The sequence below is a fragment of the Cupressus sempervirens genome, chromosome 3, assembly GCF_028749045.1.
Source record: "Cupressus sempervirens isolate cs-2001-9-10 chromosome 3, ASM2874904v1, whole genome shotgun sequence".
NCBI lineage: Eukaryota > Viridiplantae > Streptophyta > Pinopsida > Cupressales > Cupressaceae > Cupressus > Cupressus sempervirens.
The window spans coordinates 4,246,314-4,271,423 of NC_143120.1; the positions used below are offsets into that span (position 1 = coordinate 4,246,314).

Here is a 25,110-nt window from a genome sequence, read left to right on the forward strand (position 1 = left end):
AATAATATTTGCACACTGTTTGATTTCCTTCAAGCTAAATAAATATTGTATTAATTTTCTTTCAAATGGCATAAATTCTCACAAGTTTGTTTTGATATACTATCCTTACTTGACAATATGCCATTCTTTGCCATACATTTTTCGAATGGAGCCATTTTGCAACCTTCCTCAAATTCATGCCTTGTTAAAAAAAAAAAAAAAGTTTTCAGTTTGTAGTATTGTATATCAATAGGCCATGCATGCTTATATTTTAGTATATTTCAATGCAATAGATGATCAATTTGAACAATGTATCATAATTCTAGAACCTTATGAAAACAATATAATAATAGGAAGATAAAATATTTTAAGATTTATTTACTTCAAAGCATTTTTATAAAGATTCATGATAAAAATATTCTCTTTTTTTTTGGAGCACTTGAGATATTAATATTTATTAATGTTATTAATACTGGAAATGTGTTTCACAATCTAAATATTTTATCATAAATAAACTTATATTATAATATATAATGTATTGAACCACAAATTCTAACAATATTATGTTGAATATAAATGCTCTCTTTGTATTTTAAATAGAGAGAGAATAATATCATCCATGATTTTAATGCATGGGATACTCCATGTTTTGTTGAGACACAACATTCCTATTACAATTGAAAATCCAACTGCAAACCCTATTGCCATTCCCATATCCCACCATATATCATCCTCTGAATCTTCATTAGATTATTGATCATCTTCTTGGTGTACCTTTGAAGAATTAGGAAGAGTACTTGAACATGACACATATATTTGTAGACCACATAAACATGGATTGTTACTGAAGAATGTAGAATCAAATGTCATCATTTGTCCTCCTTGCGGTATCATCCCTGATAGGTTATTGTAGGAGACATTAAAGTAACTTAAGGATGTCAGAAGTTGTAGCTCAGTAAGAATTGCCCCTAATAGATAATTTTGAGAAAGATCAAGTGATTGGAGTAGTGTCATATTTCCAATAGACTTAGGAATATCTCCATAGAAATTATTTCTTGAAATGTTGAGAATAGTCAACCTTTGAGCGATCCAATATCCCAAGGAATTCTAGCTAACAAATTATTGCTAGAAAGATCAAGACATTTCACTAATCTCAAAATTTTCATAAGCTCCATAATCTGCCCTTTACTGTAAACTGTTATTTCATCTATATAATAGTTCGATGTTTCAAACCTAGGTGCCCAATATTCAAGCATGTTTGTATTTTTTGATTGATTTGCCATTGTGGTTAACTTCATAAAGTCATTTGGAATGGTTTTTAAAAATTTATTTTTTGATGGCTCTAAAATCTGAAGATTTTGTAATTTGGTTAATTGTAATGGGATTGGACCCTTAAAACTATTATTTTTTAAAATTAAAATTTGGAGATTGCCCAAGGTTTCAACCCATCCTGTAATGTTACCTTGCAAATTATTGTTTCTCAAATCAAGGATTTTTAAATTTCTACATTTTCCAAAAGATGATGGAATATACCCTTCAAATGCATTGTCTCCTAATTTCAATGTCTCAAGAGAATCCATTCCCTTACATATATTTGGAATCTTCTCTTGTAAATTCTTCTTCTCTAAATTTACGACAATCAATATAGAACAATGCTGGAGACATTGGGGTATTTTTCCATTGAGCTTATTATTTGAGAAATCTAAAATATCCAAACTCTCCAGTTTAAAAATAGAAGTTAGAATATAACCATCAAGATTATTTCCCACCAGAGAAAGAAACTAAATATTTTGTGTATCTTTATGTATTGATTTTGAAATTGATCCATCAAATAAGTTATCTGAAAGATCTATGTACTCGATATCTGTGAATCCCCAAAGCCAATTTGGAATAAAGCCTCTAAGAGAATTATTTGAAAATTTTAAATAACTAATGGAAAATTGAGTTGAAATGAATGTAGGGAAACTTCCTCCAACATTACACCCACATAAAGCTAAGTACTCAAGCTAAAATTTGGAAATGATAGAAGCATTGACTTTTACGGTCAACATATTGCTTGAGAGATCCAAACCATAAAGTTTGGGGCAATTGTTCAAATTGAAAAATGAGAAAGTTCCATTTAATCTATTGTTGGCCAAATCAAGCATATTTAGGTTGGATAGCTTAGCAATTGGCCATGGAAGGTGCAGTGAGATTGGCGAGAGAGAGCAAGTATCCTCCCAACCAAGTATCTTTTGCCATTATGGGATTCATGTTGCTCTGTCCAAGATGCTCTAGCCCTCTCAGACGTGTTATCCACTCACCCAACTTGTTGCTCTGCAAACCTTCATTAAAAGAGAGATCGAGGAATTTCAAGGTGGAGATGTTACCCATCTCCCTTGGAATGGCACCATGGAGATCATTGTGGCTGAGGTCCAAGTGCTCTAATTTCTGCAGCTTAGTCACTTCTCTTGGAATTTGGCCACTAAATTGACAGCCAAATAAGCTGAGCTACTTGAGCCTCCTGAGCTCTCTAATTTGTGGATGAATGGAAAGAGGGTTGAAGTTATTGTAATTAGAGAGGTCTAAGTGCTCCAAATGGAGGAGTTGGAAAAGGCTTAAAGTAACTCGCATACATTCATAGTTGCGAAGGTTGTGAGTCATTATCTTAAATATGCCTAGATTGCTTGAATTGTTGGGAAATCTGGTTATACCGCTTCTACTCTCTAGTTAAGAGCATACCTCTAAAATTTCTGCTCTTGGTGAGGAGTGAGAGCAACATTAGAGGAACCTGGGAAACAACATGTCATTTTTTTCTTTGTCAAACTTTCTTTGATCAAACCAAAATTCTTATGCAATTAATTTTTTTGTTCAATTTTCCTTTTCAAGCTACCCATCGAAGATTATAGTTTATGAATATGAAAACCTCACAATCTGATGAAAATTCTACATGTACAGTTTGACTCAACTCTTATCTCAAACCCCACCACGCTAAAGACAAAAACTTTGATGCTTGCAACCCTTGTTTTTAAAGATCTTATAACTCACATCTTTCATTTTAAAAATTAAAAATTGAAAAAAAAAATTCTCAGAGCTATCTAAATGTGAAACATGCTCTATTTCTTTCTATTCGTTATTGACCTAACTAGCCAATTCATTAAACGAGATATTTATAGTTCACAACTTACATATGAAAATTCGACAATGTAAATCTTTGATTGTAAATTGTAATATCTATTCTAAAGATTTGATATTGAAGTGCTTTCTTTTCAACAGATGTGAATGAATCCCATCTTATGAAACTATGGAATTTGTGAAGTTTTCCATTTTTGTTTAGATGTCATTTTAAAGAGGAAAGATTGCTGCACAAAAAGGGCATAGCTTAAATGTCCATAGTATTCTTTAATTCATATCCATTAGCAATTATACATATTTATACATCTAAGAGACTTGAGAGATTTCCTATAAATATGAAAATTATATTGACAACATAGGCAAATTAAACAAGTTGTCATGAAACTACCATTGACCTTGTGCACATTTCTTTTGAGCATATATCTCAATACTAATCAAATAAGTTGTCATGGATCTACCATTGACCTTGTGCACATTTATTTTGAGCATATATCTCAATAGTGATTAGTAAAAAGGAGTGTGTTGTGCAGTTGAAAATTTTGTACTGATTAACTAACATAAAGATCATATTATTTGACAATCATAAATAAAGAAAGGTATTGAGACTTCAAACAATAATATTTGCACACTATTTGATTTCCTTCAAGCTAAACAAATATTGCATTAATTTGTTTTTAGATGGTATAAATTCCCACAAGTTTTCTTTTAATGTATTGTCTTTTCTTGATAGTATGATATTCTTTGCCATACCTTTTTTGAATGAACTCATTTCACAACCTTCCCCAAGTTCGAGCCTTGTTAAAATAAAATAGTAGAGTTTTCAGATGATGGTATTGTATTTCAATAGGCCACACATGCTTATATTTAAGTAAAATTTTTTGCAATAGATGATCAATTTAAACAACATATCATAATTCCAGAGCCTTAATAAAATATATTAAGATTTATTTACTTCAAAGTATTTTTATAGATATTCATGAATAAAATTCTATAATTTTTCTAGAGTATTTGAGATATTAATATTAATTAACATTATTAATACTAGAAATGTGTTTCATAATCTAAATATTTTATCATAAATAAACTTATACTATAATATATATGAGCTATTAAGTCACAAATTCTAACAATATTTTGCTGAATACAAATGCTCTCTTTATATTTAAAATAGAGAGAGAATAATATCATCCATGATTTTAATGCATGGGATACTCCATGTTTTGTTGAGACACAACATTCCTATTACAATTGAGAAGCCTACTACAAATCCTGTTGCCAATCCCATATCCCACCACATGTCATCCTCTAAATCTTCATCAAAATCTTGATCATCTTCCTGGTGTGCCTTTGAAGAATTAGGAAGAGTACTTGAACATGCCACATATATTTGTAGACCAGATAGACCTGGATTGTTGTTGAAGAATGTAGAATCAAATGTCATCATTTGTCCTCCTTGTGGTATCATCCCTGATAGGTTATTGTAGGAGACATTAAAGTAACTTAAGGATGTGAGAAGTTGTAGCTCAGTAAGAATTGCCCCTGATAGGTTATTTTGAGAAAGATCAAGTGATTGAAGTAGTGTCATCTCTCCAATAGACACGGGAATCTCTCCACTGAAATGATTTCTTGAAATGTTGAGAATAATCAAACCTTTGAGGGATCCAATATCCCAAGGAATGCTACCCGATAAATTATTGCTAGAAAGATCTAGACATTTCACTAATGTCAAAATTTTTGTAAACTCCATATTTTGCCCTTTATTGTAAACCGTTATTTCATCTATATAATATTTCAATGTTAGAAAATTATCAGCCTGATGCTCGAGCATGTTTGTATTTTCTAATTGATTTGCCATTTTGGCTAACTTCATAAAATCTTTTGGAATGGTCCCTGAAAATTTATTTATGGACATATCTAAAATCTGAAGATTTTGTAATTTGGTTAATTGTAATGGGATTGGACCCTTAAAACTGTTATTTTTTAAAATTAAAATTTTGAGATTTTCCAAGGTTTCAACCCATCTTGAAATGTTACCATGCAAATTATTGTTTCTCAAATCAAGGAGTTGTAAATTTCTACATTTTCCAAAAGATGCTAGAATTTACCCTTCAAATGAATTGTCTCCTAATTTCAATCTCTCAAGAGAATCCATTCCTTTACATATATTTGGAATCATCCCTTCTAAATTATTCTTCTCCAAATTTAAGACAGTCAATTTAGAACAATTCTGGAGACATTGGGGTATTTTTCCATTGAACTTATTATTTGACAAATCTAAAATATCCAAATTCTTCAGTTTAAAAATAGAAGCTGGAATATAGCCGTAAAGATTATTTCCAGCTAAAGAAAGAAATCGGAAATTTTGTGTATATTTATCTATTAATTTTATAATTGATCCATCAAATAAGTTATCTGAAAGATCTATGTACTCAATATATGTGAATCCCCAAAGCCAATCTGGAATAAAGCCACTATGAGAATTGTTTGACAGATCTAAATATCTAATGGAATATTGTGTTGAAATGAAAGCAGGGAAACTTCCTCCAACATTACACTCACGTAAAGCTAAGTACTCAAACTGAAATTTGGGAATGATAGAGGCGCTGATTTTTATGGTCAACGTATTGCTTGAGAGATCCAACATGTACAGCTTGGTGCAATTGTTCAAAATGAAAAATGAGAAAGTTTCATTTAATCTATTGTTGGATAAATCAAGCATATGTAGGTTGGATAGCTTAGCAAAGGAAGTTGGGATAGGACCGCTCAAAGAATTATTCTTCAAATCAAGAAGTTTCAGGGCTGAGAGATTCCCTAGAGCAGGCGGAATGCTGCCATTTAATTTGTTTGAACTGAGATAAAGGGACTTCAGATTGGAGAGGGTGCTTAAAGAGGACGGAATAGAACCTTCCAAATTGTTCCAAGAAAGATCAAGCGATGACAGAAGGGGAGTTCGAAGAAATGTAGGAATGTTACCTCTGAATGAATTCCCCCAATGGTCCAACTGCTGAAGGCGTGAGAGATTTGCAAAGAAGGGAGGAATTTCTCCTGAAAGCCCGCAATTGCCCATGGAAAGTGCGGTGAGATTGGCGAGAGAGAGCAAGTATCCTCTCAACCAAGTATCTTCTGCCATTGTGAGATTCATGCTGCTCAGTCCAAGATGCTCCAGCCCTCTCAGACGTGTTATCCACTCACCCAACTTGTCGCTCTCCAAACCATCATTATCGCTGAGGTCGAGGAATTTCAAGGTGGAGATGTTGCCCATCTCCATTGGAATTGCGCCGTGGAGCTGATTGTAGCTGAGGTCCAAGTGCTCCAATTGCTGCAGATTAGTCACTTCTCTTGGAATTTGGCCACTAAATCCACAGTCATCTAAGCTGAGGTACTTGAGCCTCCTGAGCTCTCCAATTTGTGGAGGGATGGAAAGAGGGTAGAAGTAATTGTAAGAGAGGTCCAAGTGCTCCAAATGGAGGAGTTGGAAAAGGCCCCCTCGAACTTCACTCCACTGGATGGGATACTCCAAGTGACTGAGGTCGAGGGTGATGACGTGGGCGGTGCGTGGGTGGCAGCCAACTCCTTCCCAACTGCAGCAGTTCAACCCTCTCCACGACTCCAGTGGCTCGATCAACTGCTCTTCTCTGGAATAAGTGAAGTTAATGCCTTGCTTGAAATCCATGAGAGAATTACGTTCCCCTTCCAAACAGGCAGAGCAGAAATAATAGATGGGAGAAATAAGAACAGCACCCGAATCCCCAAACCCATTTTGTATTGCCTTCCAGAAATAGAGAAAAGCAATACAATATTAGAATTCTCACTAGGAATGAGTTGCTTTACTCTGCAAATATCAGAGGCTTCTCTTATCTTCTCTTGTCTGATGATGAAATGGGGATTGGAAGGTGAGGCAGATTTATAGATCATTCAAACTGGAAGTATGTGGAAAAGTCCATCCACGAGATGGAAGGCTGTTGCGTCGAAAGAGCAGGCTAACAAAATTTCCAAGTCAGTCTCGTATTTAAAGAAAATGAAGAGAAAATTGAGCGACGAAAGTGGCTTGTCAAACACGGCGGCAGAATAAAATATCTCCTGCGATTTTCTCGGGTCTAAAGTTTCACGACTTTTTTGAGCGGAAGAAAATCACTCATGTCGCAAAGAAAAGCAGGACGACGTATTTTCATCTACTAATATATGGATAAAACATTATTATTAATTTATATAAATGAACAGTGAAGGTAAATGTTTTTATTAATATGTGGTAAATATTTTAAAATAACTATATATATTAAATATAATAAATTAAAAATTAAAAATAAATACTTTTATTTTTGTAATAATAGTATGGAAACAAGTTTAAGGACAAATATCTTGTACATATAAAAATATTCAAATGTTTAAAGGATTAACAATATCTAGATAAAGAATGTGAGCATGTTCTCAAGTAAAGTATAAGCATTAATACATACATGATGAAATGGGCATGTAAACATATATGATAATAAAGCATGCAAAATGTATGTGTGGTATAGATACACTTTTTTTTTTTTTTTGAAAACTCTTAAATGCCCCTGAAATGTATTAAAGAAATTAGTGAAGTAGTCCTCAATGTCAATAAACACCTATTCAAGCATGGTAAAACATTAAATCGATTTATCCCCTAATAGAACATCCAAGAGGGAAAGGCATAACTTTAGATACATGATGTATTTTTTACATGCACAAATGTAAAACTTAGAACATGAATGAACTACGCGAGCACAATAGAGTAACATGTGAAAGTATTGTGGTATTAAAGTAACTTCTATCAAACTTTCATATAAGTACATGATATTCTGGTTTCCATCCCCATAAGGATTTTCCCTCTAATCAGGGGTTTCCCTAGCTAACAAATCATTGTGTCATTGTGTTTGCTTTATCTCTTCGCCTTGTTCATATTACTGGTTATTGAAATTGGATTTGATAAGTTAAGTTTCATTTGATCAAGCATGCAACTGATTCACCCACCTACCCAGTTAACAATATCCATATATCACTCACACTTACAACTACAAATTGGTCTCATATTTATATTGATTACAAAAAAAAACATCTATTAGGTGTACTAGCCAACCTAACATAATAAAATATATAAAAATTATGCTCAATCACCACTATGATCCAAAATAAGTCAATTAATACTTAGATAGGACCCATGCCTTCAACCATGTGACAGGGTTTCTTCTCTTGTCTTTTTCTTCTTTGTGATAGGTTTTCTACATGCAGGTATTTGAGGGCTTTATGGATTTTTTTTGCATATTTGCTCAAATCCTTCATGGTATCAAAGCTAGATTTGTTGTAACTTGTTTGGTATTTGGAGAAAAAAGGAGAATGAGGGTTTGACAAATTAGATCTGGTGTTTTTTAGATTTTTTTTTTTTTTTTGGGGGAGAGGGTGGGGGGCGGCAGTTCTCTGAATTTTGGAGCACTTTGAGGCCAAACTGACCTCATAGTTGGATTCAGAAGGTGTCAAAACCCCATTTTCATATAAAGTTCGTCTATTTTTGACAACATTGATTCAAAAGGCAATTTTTTTGCCTACAAGGCCGTACAACCTCCTACATGTAGATCAAGAAGATTTTTTCAACAATTAAAAAAAAAAAGGACCATAGACTAATTTTTCAACTTGTGGACCCATTTTCCAACACCAGTACCTCATTTTGGCATTGGTGGTGATTTTTTAAAAATTTGTCAGCCCGCAAGAATTTTTTGGCCCATAGGCCCTTTCCTGACTACCGCCCTTTAATTTTTCGAGCATCGCTCCATGGCCACTGTGCCGCTGCCACTTGTCACCACTTCACTAAGACTCTCCTCCAACTATCGCATGCCTTGCCTCTGTCGCTTGCAGTCTCTGCTCTGCCACCACCATGGCCTGACTACAAGCTGCACTGCCTCCTTCTATCATTTGAGCACCACTCTGCCAACGGCTTTGCATACCGACCATGTGGCATCTTGTATTTGATCAAGAGTTTCTGTAGCTAAGAAATCATTGTGTCATTGTGCATGCTCTATCTCTTTGCCTTCTTCATATTAGTGGTTATTGAAATTGGATTTAATAAGTTAAGTCTGATTTGATCAAGCATACAATTAATTCACCCACCTACCCAACTAACAATATCTATATATCACTCACACTTACAACTACAAATTGGTCTCATATTTATATCAATTACAAAAACAAACATCTATTAGGTGTAATAGCCAACCTAACATAATACAGATATATAAAAATTATGCTCAATCACCACTATGATCCAAATTAAGTCAATTAATACTTAGATAGGACCCATGTCTTCAACCATGTGACAGGTTTTCTTCTCTTATCTTTTTCTCATTTGTGACAGGTTTTCTACATGTAGGTATTTGAGGGCTTCGTGGATTTTTTTTACATATTTGCTCAAATCCTTCATGGTATCAAAGCTAGATCTATTGTAGCTTGTTTGGTATTTGGAGAAAAAAGGAGAATGAGGGTTTAACAGAGCAAATCTAGTGTTTTTCAAATATTTTTTATTAGGGGGGAGGGAGGTGATATTTGAATTTTGGAGCACTTTGAGGCCAAACCAACCTCATAGTTGGATTCAGAAGATGTCAAAACTCCCATTTCCATATAAAGTTCATCTATTTTTGACAATGTTGATTCGAAAGGCAATTTTTTTGCCTACAAGGTCATATGACCTCCTGCACGCAGATTGAGAAGATTTTTCAACGATTTTAAAAAATAGACCACAGACCAATTTTTCAGTTCATTGACCCATTTTCCAGCACCACTGCCTCATTCTGGCACTAGCGATGATTTTTTAAAATTTGTCAGCCGATAGGCATTTTTCTGACCCACTGGCCCTTTCTCGACTATCGACCTTTCATTTCTTGAGTGTCACTCCATGGCCACCATGTTGTTGCCACTCATCACCACTTCGTCGAGACTCTCCTCCAACTGTTGCATGCACTACCTCCATCGCCTGCAATCTTTGTTCCGTTGCCACCATGGCCCAGCCACAAGCTACGCCACCTCTGTCATTCGAGCACCACTTCACCAATAGCTCTATACATCGACAATGTGGCATCTTCTACCGGCCCTCCTCTGCCCACATGGCATCACTAATGCTTGCCATGTGGCATTGGTGCCACATCAACACCTGCCATGTGTTAGGTGCCACGTCAACCTTTATGGACCCACTACCATGTGGCATTCTCTTTTGCTGTGACGGTCACTAGGCCGTCAATTTTAAAGTAGTGAAATACTAACATCTTTTGGTTGTATCTTAAGCATATAGAGGTCTTTTTCTGATCAGAAAGAAGCATCGAAAAGCTGGTTTCAAGACAGAGACAATGTCATAATAATTTTTGGGTTTTGATATAGTTTGGTCACCTATTTGGGTAGTCAAAGGTGAATTTTCTATTTTTCACTCTGGAGGGCATATCTTGAGTATCCCAACTCTATTTTTTGAAAACATTATATTTTTGAAAATCGTGTTCAATACTCTTTCCAAAAATGATGGTTTATCTTCTAGATTCTAAAACAATCTCTTTTTATTATGGTTTCTTGTTTATTGTATTATGGTGGAAATCTTGGGTATTTCAAGTCCCGGGATCAATTTCATGGCATAAGATTTATTCTTCTAGGTTAAGTACTATATGTTGTAACAACTCTTTTCCATTTCTGATCATTGTTGATATCATTTGTATGAATTCTCACAAATGCATTGAGATAAAGTGCCATATTGCATCTGTATTTTTGTTTCAATAGTTTTTGCCTTTTGATTCGAGTAGTGTCATCTGAGGACGCTCGTGCAGATTATTGTATTCTTGGGACTCATTATATCTTGTGCCTTATTGTACATGCACTACTCATGATTAAAGTGCCATGGGGGATTGATGTATTGTGTTTGTTTTCCATTTTCCTTTGTCCAATGAGCTTCCCTTCTAAGACATTAGCCTCATGACATTTTTGAAATTTGATCACCTCATTACACACACATGTACTCTTTTATGCATCTTGATCATGGTTCATTGGTTCATTGACTTGTAGTTCTTTTGGCCTAGTTTTCGAGTTGCATATCACGTCACCCTTGTTTGCATTAGAGGGGTTCTTCTTCTTTTTATCATGCTTACTTGGCTCAATGGAGTGAACTATCTATTCAAAAAAATTTCCTATGTACTAGGCGGATGTAGTGGCTAGGTACCTATGCATTTTGGTGAGATGGATCATTTACCATATAAACACTCTTCTTTTCATTCCTGCTTTAGTTATACCCTTCCATTTTCAATTAATCAACTCTTTAGGCTTTGGTGTGTCATGCCATTTTTATCTTCAAGTTAGTTGTTTGCCTTTCTGTGCCTCCTAATTTGATGTAGATTACAGTCTTCTCTACCTCGTCAGGTTCTATTTTAGTGGAGGCTCCTTATATCAAGAGTTGCTTTTGACAGAGCTTTGCAACTTCTACATGTGAGTAAGTGCACCAATTTGTGGTGCCAAAAAGTTGACACAATCGAAGTTCGAGATCACAAGCACACCATATGTTATCTAACTTTCTTTTTGCATTGTTTGATATGTTTTTTATATTGTTTTGTAGGTTTTTTTCAATTTTTCTTTAGATTTGTTTATTTATTTAGATTTCAATTGAATTCTTATCAAGAAATGTCAATAATGAGCTGGGAAATCCCCAAGAAGGTCAAAGCCAAAACTCTCAAGAAGATCAAAACTAAAACCCTCCACAAGAAGAACAACAAATTCCACAATTTGAACCAATTGCAAGACCTCCACCTAGCACACAAGAAAATATAATAAATGAAATAGAAAGAGGCAAAACTGAATTAGAAGGTCTCATTGGTTGGTTGAAATAATGTGGACAAATCAATCCAATGAGAGCTCAATTGGCATTATCCCTCAAATCCATTAAGACCTACATAGCTTCTGTTAGTGTTTAGTTAGATGTTTGACAAGTTCAGAGGGATGAACAAAAAAGATATTATGCAAATAAATTATCATATCAAGATGTTAAAAAATATATATACCAGAAGGTATAATATGTGCATTATTTAGAAAACTTGGTGAACAAGATACTGTTAGAGAGAGTAATAAACAATTTGTCATCCATTGGTGCATACACGATGCTATTAGAAATAATTTTTTGGATAGATAATGGATGGTTTTTGATGCCCCTCCTTGAAATAATCACAAGGTCCCCATGTATTTCTTAAGAAAATTACACTGTTAGTTTGTCCTTGGGGAGATCCCCAATTATTTTGATAAATTAAACTCTCAGGGTAGAGGTGGTGGGTCATTATTTGAGAGGTCGGGGGCACGTCATGACCCTAATGTAGTTAGGGCACATGTGGTCAAGCCACAGGGTGAGCATGTGACTATTCCTTCAGTTGTAAAGGAACATGTAGAGGTCAATGCTCTAAGGACTATTAATGCTTTCACATAGACCCTCATTCACTGCAGGAGTTCATTAGTTGAGGGGGAGCCTTCTATGCATCATGGTCACATATGCACATCATGTGAATCCTTATGCACATTTGGCAGTCATGCTGGAGATGGTGCAGATGATGGGCTCGTCACTAATCAGTTCTTGAATGAGACATTTGGCATTAACACATAAGTAAATTACAATTATAATTTAAACTAATTTGATCACATTTCATATGTATAGTGAATGAATAATTAATTAGCATCTATTGACATTGTTTAAAATTCAGGGTCAGAGGGTTGGTTGCCTTAGTAGCGATCCCACGACCCCATTTTTTGTCCTGTTGATGAGTCTAGAGATATGTATCAATTTAACCATTTGAATTAATACATATATTTATTAAGTAATCATATTAAGGATTGACAAAAAAAATGCTTGTGCATCAGTTCTCTATAGAACCATCAACATTTACTACAGACTCCGAGCCTAGATGTGATATAAGCTTCATAGAGCTACATTTGTTTCATGTTAATTTAATTCATTTGATTATATTTGTTTCATGTTTCATGTTACATGTAATGTGTATTGTATGACATGCAACTCTTGACATCAGAGACGACTCCTTATCTTCAGCAGTCCATCGATCATGGAGTGGCTTCAGCTATGGCTAGTTCATAGCCATTGGCTGAGGTATGAAAGAATTTTCTTGGTTTTAGTTGTTGTTTATAATAGTTAGTATCAAAATTTCTAATGTTATTTATAAGTGATTATATTGATTGAATTGTTGTAGGGTCTTGTTACACCTAATCGTCCACGAGCCTTCGAGGTGGACTTGCAGAGCAAATATTTGATGGTAGTAAGAAAATAATTAATTTTGTGTCTACATATATTTGATTTCAATGTATAATAATTATTGTTTCATATCTAGTTATTTTGTGTCAGCTCAAGTTAGAGAAGAGCCTCAACAAGAGGACGAGTGAGTGTGTGAGGAAGACCCCATCATCACCACTGTCTCCCTCCACACGACAACCAAATATCTCTAGAGATTTGTTTCCTTCCCCTCGTGGTAAGGAGAAGATATAGTTGATAGACATGTACATGTATAGGCATTAGCAAACATATATGTTGGATTTTATATCACTAGACATATTTGATATACATTTGATGTATATATGACATTTTATATTTGATGTATGACATTTATTTGATGCATGAAATTATTAGACTTATGACATTATTGGTTACTATATGATATGTTTGTTCATGTATGACATTAAATTAGATATGTTCATGTATGACATCAAATTAGATATGTTCATGTATGACATTAAATTCAATACCTAATCAATTAAAAGCTTTGATAGAATATTGTTTAACAATAAAATTTATCACTATTTAAGCATAAGTTTATCATTTCCAATATGTCATCATCATATGATTTATGATCTTGTTCATGTTTAAAGTTTTCCTTCTCTATCATTTGTTTATCAAGCTTAATTCAATACCCAATCAGTTTGAAATTTTGATACAATATTGATCAGCAATAAAATGTTATCAGTGTTAAAGCCATAAATTTATCATTTGGAATATGTCATTGTCATATTGATTTATGATCTTCTTGTTCAGTTTTAAAGCCTGCCCTCTATGTTATGCATCTAAACATTTATCATAAATTATTATTACAAACATACAACAAATTTGAAACTGAAAAAAATACATTACATTTGCAAAATTTATCACTGTTCTTGATTTGAAAACTCATTGTCATGACTCATAAATTTAGGTTTTCTATAAATGTTTGACATACCCAAGTACCCTCGTCCCTATTATAAAAAATAGTTGTACCTGTACCCGTACCCATACACATACCCCAAGTACCCCCATCCCCATGCAATTTTGTATATTATATGTGGATCTCGGTGTTTTTTGTACACCTATAGTGTAACCTCAAAATCACCATATATCACTAGTGCACTGACATTTATGCAAAAATATTTGAAAGACTTTGTTGAATTCTCAGTTCATGGTAGGTGAAACTTGTAAATTTATTCTAATCAAGTTCAACATTGAAAAAATAGGAGTAGATTTAACAAGTTCCCTCAAACTAGCAACCTACCACCACCTAAATGGCATTTGGAGCTCCTCTTCATAGCTTTAGAACTGAGATTGTTCCTTTGCGGTTATCCCTTTATGAACTAACTCACAACTTTACAACTCATTGTAGTATTTGATTGTGAGTCATCTTGCACGTATAGAACTAGATGTTTTGTTAAAAGATCTTTGAAACATTTTAATTTATTATTCCTACTATAAATAGTACTAAATGTCTTCTATTCTATTACGCATGATTACTAAATTTGTTAAGATTGTTGTAGAGCCTAATAGGATTCTCAAGGTTTCATTAATTCCATATGTTAGATCTGCCATTATAGAATACCAATTGTAATGGGCACTCACATGTATTCCAATGCATATATTTCCTTATATGCACAATTGGTCAATGTTGTACCTTATAGAAGATAGAATTTTATAGGCAGAATTACTCAATCTTGTACTACACTAGATAAGATGTTCTCTATTATGCATAATGTTTAGCTCTGGCATTGTTTATAAGAGTGTTTCAAGGTTGGGAACCACTTCAACATCCTTTCCATGGTTTAGAGGTAATGTCATTATGGAAAAGGCTTAATGCAAGTGAACGAGCCTCATGATTTTTGCATTTACACAGAAGCAGAACTTGCTTCTTCAACTCCTTACACTCAACTCTTCATTGAAGTTAATCTTATAGTACTGAGAATAGTTGCTACAAATTCTTGGGAGCCAAGGGACCCTGAACCTATGCTACATTTTCAAGAGACATAGGAGAAGTTACTACATGCTTTAGTACTTCATAACATTCTAGATCATATAGTGACGCCCAAATTAATAACAACAGTAGATACTTGGGATCCTCCCAGGGAGACTATGCCAATACATGCATGGTTACATCCTTGGCTTCCATTTTTGGGCCAGCATATGGAGCCTTTATATCCAACCATTCGTTATAAGTTGGGGAATGTACACGTAGGTTTCATATGGCTCATTAAGTGCATCGATTCTTGAGATTTTACTTCAACCCAAGATCATGTCATCTTTTCCATATTTTTCCTTATTTATGAGTTGGGGATGGGAGTTTCAATAATGTCATAAAGTCCTCCAAAAGTTTCCCCAACAAACTTTTAACTAGCTTGGTCTCATTTAATGGCTATTGGTCAACAATTGGAAGCTCGACATGAATCCATTAACCAATCCAAATGAATTTGACCAACTAAATATATATAAGTAACACTTTCTTATGATTATAAAATGATTAAAATTACACACAAGTAATTTTTTAGTTTTATTCTATTTAGTATTGATACTAAATTGTTGTACATTATTGCCAGTGAAACAAATAATAAAGCAATCAATTCAACAATATGTGATTTTTAATACAACTTCTTAGGATGAAACATTAAAGAAAATAATTCCTTGTTGTTAACAAACTAATATATAAAATTTATATGGTAGTTCTAGTCATCAATAGTTTTTTTACCATTTTTTAAAGAATTGTAAAGTATTTATATGTGTTTCCAAATGGTAAGAATTACCTTTGAAAAAGTTAACCACAATTCGAATGTGCGAAAAAATCAATAGAAACAAATGAAATCGATTTTGAACTACTTAAATGCAAGACAAAGAAATTTAACTTCTAATTCCCTATCTAAATACAAAGAGCTATTATCATTGATTCATTATGTTTGGGCATATCAAAATATTATCCCATAAAGAACAACATGATCCATCCCATAGCAAGTTGTCGAATCAAACTTTTTGCAACTAAGGAGGAGAAGAACTTTGAAGAGGAATACTTTAATGGCATCATGTTGAAACAATTATGATGCAACTAGTTCCTAGTTCTTTAAATCTAGACTATCTTGGCATTTCACCTATGCTAAATACAACCCACCTTTAGCCCTAATGTGAGTGGAAAAGATGAAATCACATTTTTTTTATGAGAATTGGACAAACATGCTCCCACAAAATTCCCCAACTTCCACCCAAAATTGGATGAATATTTTTAATGCTACACTGATGTTGATCCTAGCACTTTGAAAAATAGGGTGTACATAATAGGATTGTTGGATTAAGAGTTAAAATTGTAGAAGTTTTAGAAGTTACTAATTCCCCCCTCCCCTCTCAGTAACTTAGACTAGTTAAGAATATTTCGAACATCAGCTTCATGGGATGACTTCTTTCTAGACATTGTAGTGTTGTTTGTGGTTTCTTACATTGAAGATGTGGGAGACATTATTGATGACATCCATCTTCTCTTTGTTAAGGAGAATTCTTCTCCACTTGTTGAGAGGGAACATTCTAACCCTCAATCACTTGATCTTTCTTTTAAGACTGACATGATTGTGGAAACTTCTTTTCAGTAGTTCAAGGAGGACTCTTTTACTTCAAAGGAGACATATTAGTCTTTGGAGATTGTATTCTAGTTTCCTCAAACATCATATCTTTTGAGGATTCTTCCTACTAGTTGGGGAGCATTCTCTACTACACCTATGGCACCACTTCTTCAGTCATCAAGGAGCTTCTTTCATGGGTGTGCATTCATCATTGAGGGAAGGCTACATTGCTTCTCTTCCCATATCTTCCTATAAAGATGATTCCTTGTCTTTGGAGTTTGATTCACTTTCGTACATGGACATGTTACCTTGTTTGCCATCTTCTTTTGGGCATCCACCAGATTTTCTTGTGACATCTGCATTTATCAAGGACTTGTCAACATGTGAGTAGACTTTAGAGGCAACATCCATAGCATACTACATATGTATTCTCATACATCTTCCAATCCACAATGGGAAGTATACTTTCACCTATACTTGGTGTATCTTATTCCTAAAGGGAGAAATGTCATTTGTAGGCATTGGATACTTTTTTGTCTTCATGACATCCTTACAGGAGATTATTTAATATGGGGGGCTAGCATTAGATATTTTTTCTTATGGGGGATATATGCTTGTACATACATGATGTATGTCATACTAGGGGGGTCTTGATCACTCCATCCTTGCATGCATCTTGTATTTCTTCATCTCTCTTTTTGGAGGAGGTTTTTCCCATCAGGTTTTTCCTCTTTCTCTCTTTTCAGAGAGATTGCATTGCATTTCATTGCATAGCATTATGTGTAGAGAATTTCATTTATGGGTACCTAACATGTCCTAATAATCGGGACCCATATTGCATCTTGCATTTAGCTTTGTGAACTTAAGTGCATTCCCCTAAGTTGTACTTCAAGGGGTTGTTAGTGTAAATAATTAATTATTATTACACTTTACTTAAGTTTACTTAGGATAATGCATTTTTATATTAGTTTTCATGTAGACACTTAGGAATATGCATAGACATATGAGTTGTCTTATTGACAACACAGGAGCTAGCAACTTATTTGAGCACATGATGTGTACAACATCTCTTTATGAGATACACCTATGTAAAATTATCCTCTCATCATCACACAAACTCCTGTGCTCAATGGAGGATAATCCATTCCTGGTGGACATGTGCTTAGTTGTGATGTTTATCTCTTTACTAACTCCTAGTCATTCTAGTTGCCTTTATATATAGGCACTTCTAGTGTGTGTTCATCTGATATCTAATTATATGATATCCAATCATCTTATATCCATTCTCATTTGACCATCATTAGTCTCTCTTGTGCTATCTATTGAGCTTATTGATCTTGGTGTTGAATTATTGCCTTAGAAAAATTCTTACATGGTATAAGAGCTATACTAAATTCTTACAGCAGCCATAAATAGAATTCTCCTCATAGGTTAAGGCTTTGTAACAGATGACTAACTAGTTGTTGGTAAACAGATTGTTCTTTTATATTATTACTCTTTATTACCCAATTAAGAACACTATCTGATCACAAATAGTTGGAAAGCCTCTTGTGAATAATTTAGCTTTCCTCTGAATTGATAGGTACAACTCCCTAAAACAATTTTGCAATGAATTTTGCTTTCTTCCTAAACTACTCTGTGGTATGTTCTTAACTCGAGAGCAGTAGAGGAATAACCAAGTTAGACCTAAATTAAATCCAACTTAGGAAAATAATAACCTCTCAATACTGAAATAGATTCATGTACCCACACATCTTATGAATCCATAAATCCATTTGCATAGTCGACTGATGCTAAGCTAAGCCAAACTCAAATTTGAATTACAACTAATGAATCGAAAAAAACTAACAAAATCCTTTTGTCAAATGAATTATAAAAATACTTATTACATTTATTTATATTCAGGAAAACAGGGGAAATGAAACTCTATTCTTCCTTAGTTCTCTATAATACAGAAAGGAAATACTAACTAATCACAATACGTACTGGAACAAAAAATGATTGAAATAAAATACCATTCAATTGTCTCTGCAACAAATAGTACTTCACACCAAAATTTTGCCAACCTTTCATTAATCATTCAACTTCATACATATAGATTTTGAGAGATGACCATTACAATAGGAATTTTAATCGGTTCATCTTCTGAGGAGACAAATGGAAAGATGCTAGTTTATGATATTACAAAATTTACAAAATCAGGAGAAGCTGCAAAAGAAGGTGAAAAGGAGACATCATCGAATCATTTAGACTTATTTCCCTTTTCAAATTTTTCCCTAAATTCCTTAGCAGCAATTATAATGGGAACTAATTCCTCATGACTAGGCACTGTATATTAGTGAATCTTAAGAGCCATTTTGAATGTTCTCGAGCCAACTCTTTCACAGAATTTAGATGTCCTGTCAATTCTTCAGCAGCTACGTGTATGCATCCACCTAATGTTTGTAGCTCTGTCACTCTATTTTGAATGCTTGAATCCATTCTTGAAAAGTTATTTAAATACATGGAGAAGTTTTTCTTCATTATCTCCACTCCAATAAGGGCTCTCCCTTGACCGCTAGTTTGTGGATCAATCTGTAATCCTTTCATCAATTTGAATGCCCTATCTTGAGTTCTCTTCACTTTATCTTCTATTTCCTTGAGTCCTTTTTTAGCTTCTTGAATCATCTCTAGCTTGAAATGCATACCCTAGAGCCATTCAAACAGGGGTTCAGTTCCTTTCTTCAAAAATTTTACTTCAACCGCCTCCTTGGCCTTCATCTGGATAATCATTTTTAGGAGAGAAATACACTCATCACATCTTGCTTTCTCTGTAGTCAAAGTGTGTTGATTAGATGAGATATTATCTTTCTCATTCTCCAATCGAAGGATAACATTCCCAATTTGACCAATCAGAGCAACTCCATCTGCATTGAGTTTATCAATCCACTCTTTCCCAATCTAACCAAAATGTTTATCTTTCTAAAGCTGTGAGATGAAAGCTTGCACTTACTCTGTTGTAGGATTTTCCAAAATGTCTATCTTTCTAGAGCTGTGAGATGAAAGCTTGCACTTCCTCTATTGTAGGATTTTCAGTAGCAGGCACACCAGTAATGGTTTCCAATGGAACAACTAGCTTCCTAATGAATCTTTGGAGTTCTTCTGTATTAACTTTCATCTTAATCTTTGATAATTTGAGGTTTTTTAAGTGACCTTCTATTATCTCATTGCCTAATCTCCATAAGCCAACTTTTGTATCATGCCTGGCCTCTCCAAGATCAATTGAATGTAGAGTGAAGTCTTCAGGATTCATATCCTCAATCTTCCTTGCTTTATTTCGTTTTGCAATCTACATAGTCAAATGTCTAGTCTCTAGATCCTATCCAAGTATGGACAAAGTTTTCTGCTTCTTAGCTTTTACTATGGCTGACCCAGAGCGTACCGCTTGAGACACAACATCCTTTGTAGGAACATTCATCTTTCCTAATTCTTTTTCTTTCTAAGGTGCCTTCAATCTAGGACTGCATACCAATCACCTTAGAAGAAGTTCCAAGTGACTCTATGCTGAACATTTTCTTCTTTACTGGAGTCATGGCTACTATTGTTGTAGAGAAGGGGTTCTTCAAATCTTTAGAGAGGAGCTGAGATGAAAGAGAAGCACATGCAGATGTAGTAGGGCTATGATGAGGAGATGAAACTAGGGTAACACATGGAGATGGAATTGGGGCAACATTTGGAGATGGAATTGGAGTGGTGTGAGGAGATGAGGTTGGAGCAGTGGTTCCATCTTTCAGCTCTTCTATCCCTTTTTCTTCAGTACCAGCCTGAGCTCCAATCACTGGTAGAGAACCTCCTTGGCAAGTTGGAGCTATTGAAATATTCTTCTCTGGGGGTTGATCACCTCCTCCTGCAAATTGAGCTGGCCCTTGAGTAGCCGAAGTTGTGACACTGGGTGGGGCACTTTGGGAGGAAGTGGGAGTACCAACGCTTGGAGAAGCTTGAGTAGTCTTGCTCCTACTCTAGCTCTTTTTTGCTGTCCACTCAACCCATTTCCCAGTTCTCTTGATGACCCGGGCCATCATAACATCAATATCTTCGTCTATATTTACACACGGCTCAGAAATGATTGGAACATTTCTCAATTTGGTCAAATATGTATTACTATACATATTTTTCCCATCATCTTCTAGCCCTTCCACATCCAAGTCAATTCCATAGGTCTTTATTTGATCTATTGTGAGTCTAGAAAAGGCACAGTCTCAGCTCTCTACCTCATCTTTGCAATCAACCCAATAATCTTCTATAGTAGTTACATGTTTGATGACACTTCCAATTTGAAGCACATCTCTAGCATACCCATTTGGATCAAACATGGGCCTTACCACTTCATACTCCTCCAGTCTATATTTGTTCTTGAACACTTTGAATATGTTCTTTGCATCAAGTTTGGATTCACAACTATAAGCTCCAACTTTTATGGGGAATTCATACCCCTTCTTTCTCAAATTGTCGCTCATCACATTTTACTTGAATTTCTTTCCTAACTATCTCAATAAGCACGATCATATCATCCGGATATCTAGGCAGCTTCAGGGGAAATCTATCAAACACTGCAAGACACAAATAGGAGAAAGATGAGAATTGAATAAAATAACAGCCAAATTGGCTGATGACCGCCATCACTTCTAGGTTGAACCTCTGCTTCAAACATCCTTGGAGTTCCCTACAGATTCTCATAGTGAATGCATCATTAACCCTAATATACTCCGCATAGCTATTTTGTAACTGCAAGCATGGATAAAACTCATAGCTTTTTACATTTTTGAGAAAATTCTCTATTCTGGGGAGTCCCAGCCACAATTGTAGGGAAGCCAACATATATATCAAGAAAGATGACATAGAAAATGACTTATAAAACTTGGCTACACTGAGAGCCCTAGAAAGATGTTCACTAACTTCATACGCCCAGTCAACATACTGTTTGTCTGAGCAGATACTTTGCACCATAAAGAAGTATGATTCTATAAAATTGAGTGCTTCTACCTCACCTTTTAGCCAATGCAAGAGGACCAAAATATCCACAATTTTGAGCTTAAGATCCATGCCAAACAAGGTTTTAGGGACCTTACTCTTTTCTCCCCTGGGCTTTTGGAACTAGGACATCATGATCTCCTTCTGTCACACCATCTTCTTAAGGGAGAATTTGGACATGGCTCCTCTGATTGTTAGCTTAGAGAACTCCTCTCATTCCAGAATTTGTAGACAGTTCACCACCACTTGCCTGTCAATTGAAATCAATACCATTTGATCAAGCAATAGGATCTTCTTAGTGTCTGGGTTGTAATGATTGATACATTCTACAATTAGTTATGGAGTTTGTAGTGTGACAGGAAACCCGAATGCCTCCACCAGTCCACTTCCTTAGAGTTTCTTCGTTATAGGGTGAATTGGCTCAGTTCTCAGCCTTCTCTAAAAATCTTGCATATCAAAGAAACGTAGTGAAGGATCAGAGATACTCTACAATGTTGACTTGATTCCACCCAGCCCATCAAAACTAGAGAAGCTTGATGCCATCTTGCCTGTTATAGAATGATAGAAATTCAACAATTGTGATAATGAAGAATGAACCCTAAACTTTGAAGTTTTTCGAAAGCATTATTAAATATAACATCATAACAGTAAAGTAGTTATTTGAAATTTTGTTATTGTCTTCTTTATAGAAGAACCCTTAATTTGCCCATTAAATTCCACAATCTGCACCACACGAGTGAATTTAAGGATAAATCCGTTGGATTAGTAAATATAAGGGTTCTAACAGATTTCTCCTTGTCATTTCACTGTTCCCATTGGCCCAACAGTAACTTCTCCTTTATTACTGACTTACCTTTCTATTTTCACCCAATTTCAGAAAAACAAGAGTGGAGTACCTCCTAGGGAAAAACTCGCTTGGCTAGATTCCGCTCAAAATATCCTTACAATTTTAACTAATTTGCTTCCACTTCTATTCCAAACACATCTTTTGATCAATTCAAACACTTATTATGCTTGTAGGAGTGATTTTTCATTAGATGCAAAAAATTGCTCTCAAGGGTAGAAAACTCGCAATGGAGAAGGCGATTTCCATTTTTTCGCTTATGCTTTAGTTTTACCTTTTATGCCTTAAGAACTTTACTATAAGCCTTCAGAAAACATAAAAAGGGCTTTGCAAGGACAAAATAAAATGGGGCCCACCAGTAACTTTACCCTTCTATTTAGGCTTTTTTGGAAAAATTACTTCTTGGTTCAAAACCTGCCAAAGGAGAAGCTGTTTTTGAGTTTTCCATCGACGCTTATTCTGATCATCCTGGTGAGTTCTGAGTGATTCCCACTATGAAAACATGATAGTATTTGAATGATCCATCCATATTATGACTCACCCTTTCCTTGTTTCAGCCTGCAAATAGCATTTATAGATCTCTATGGAGTTTCACCTTCGGGGTGCGGAAACTCGCTACGGAGAAGACAAAACTTGATTTTCTGCTAGTTCAACTTTCTTTATACTTGGATCAAATGAGCTACAAGTAGATTCATCTGAGGTAGCATTATTCAAGAATCTCCATCAAGTAGGGATCTAGACTACTCGCCTGACTCATGACAATAAGAAACACCTACCCAACTATTAATGAGGGAAAAGGAAAAAGATGGAAACCCGATGGAGAAACTTAACACTTGAGGAAGGAAGGACCAACTAACTCGACTGCCTAAACACAATACGAGTTAAATAATCCACTTTGCAAAATTTGACTATGATAAAAAGTGGGGCAACACTAGTCAATCCTATTTTTGGAATACATCTGTTCAAAGATGCTCTATGTGGTAATCATGAAATGTAACTGGCCAGTTCTAAAGTGCTTATAAATGTAACTTTTTGAGAAGTGAATAAGATCGGCAAAATTTCTATGTGGGAAAACTGATGTAGCTAGAACTATTGTGTAATACTCAACATCTACATTTTGATTTTGTTGTTCATGTTATTTTAGTTATAGCTCTTTCATGGTGTGTGGAGTGAAATGTGTTGTTAATGAAAGTTGTGGGATTCAAAATAAACTGGGTTTTGTTTCTTTTCTTTTAGTGGTTATATGACATATTGCCATCATTCACAATATTTCTTCATTTCCTTTGTTCTATGCAAGCTAGTTTCATGTGCATTTTCATGGTTGTATTGGAAGTTTTGGATTTGGTTAATATAAGGTGTTAAGTAGGAAGCAAATGGTTGTTGCAAAATCTCAATAACTTGGACAATCTAGGTATTGTTTAGTTGATCATATGAACTCTCTTCTTATACAATATGCATCAGTAAATTGTCTTGCATTTCACATCTCACATTCAGTATATAGGATAGACTACATTGTAGGTGTTATAAAACCTTTAAATTCACTCACATATGCCTGGATTGCTTGAAGTGTTGGACAATCTAGTTATACCGCTTCTACTCTATGTTCAAAAGCATACCTCTTAAATTTTTGATCTAATAAAAAAATAGTCATTGCAAATATTTGCACACAAGGGAGATGTGCCTTTCAATTTAGGGGTTCTTGATAGAATGCCTACATTGACCCATTTTATTGCTAACAACTTTGTCTTTCACCACATTGGGTACATTAAGAGTAAGGGTATAAATCAAAATCCAAGGAAGACAAACTGTCAATAAACATATTTTTTCACCTAAATAGAGAATAAATAAATAATTTTTTTAAAAATGTATCTTATTAACTTTAGATAAAAGAATTTACAATATTTAAAAAAATAGCTCTCACAATAAACTATATTATTCTACTATTAACATTATTTATTATTTTAGGTTTAAATCATTTTAATTTATTAGTTTTCAATTTAAGTTATGAATTAATGCAATAGTTAATTTAGATTCTAAAATTAGAGTAATATTAAACTATTTCTAATGGAAAATAGAAACATTTTAAAAAGTAAGTTTTTAAGTTGTGCTCCTTGGTGAGGAGTGATAGCAACATTGGAGGAACCCAGGAAACAACATGTCATTTTTTTCTTCGTCAATCTTTCTTTAATCAAACCAAAATTCTTATGCAATTAATGTTTTTGTTCAATTTTTCTTTTCAAGCTACCCATTGAAGATTATAGTTTATGAATATGACACCCTTACAATATGATTCT

The 25,110-nt window shown here is 34.5% G+C and overlaps 2 pseudogenes; both read right to left on the reverse strand.

Annotated features, from left to right (window-relative positions):
- Positions 1-540: 540 nt before the first annotated feature.
- LOC149564435 (uncharacterized) lies at positions 541-4,948 on the reverse strand (annotated as a pseudogene).
- On the reverse strand, positions 4,162-6,950 carry LOC149564436 (receptor-like protein 37; annotated as a pseudogene).
- Between the last annotated feature and the right edge of the window lie 18,160 nt (positions 6,951-25,110).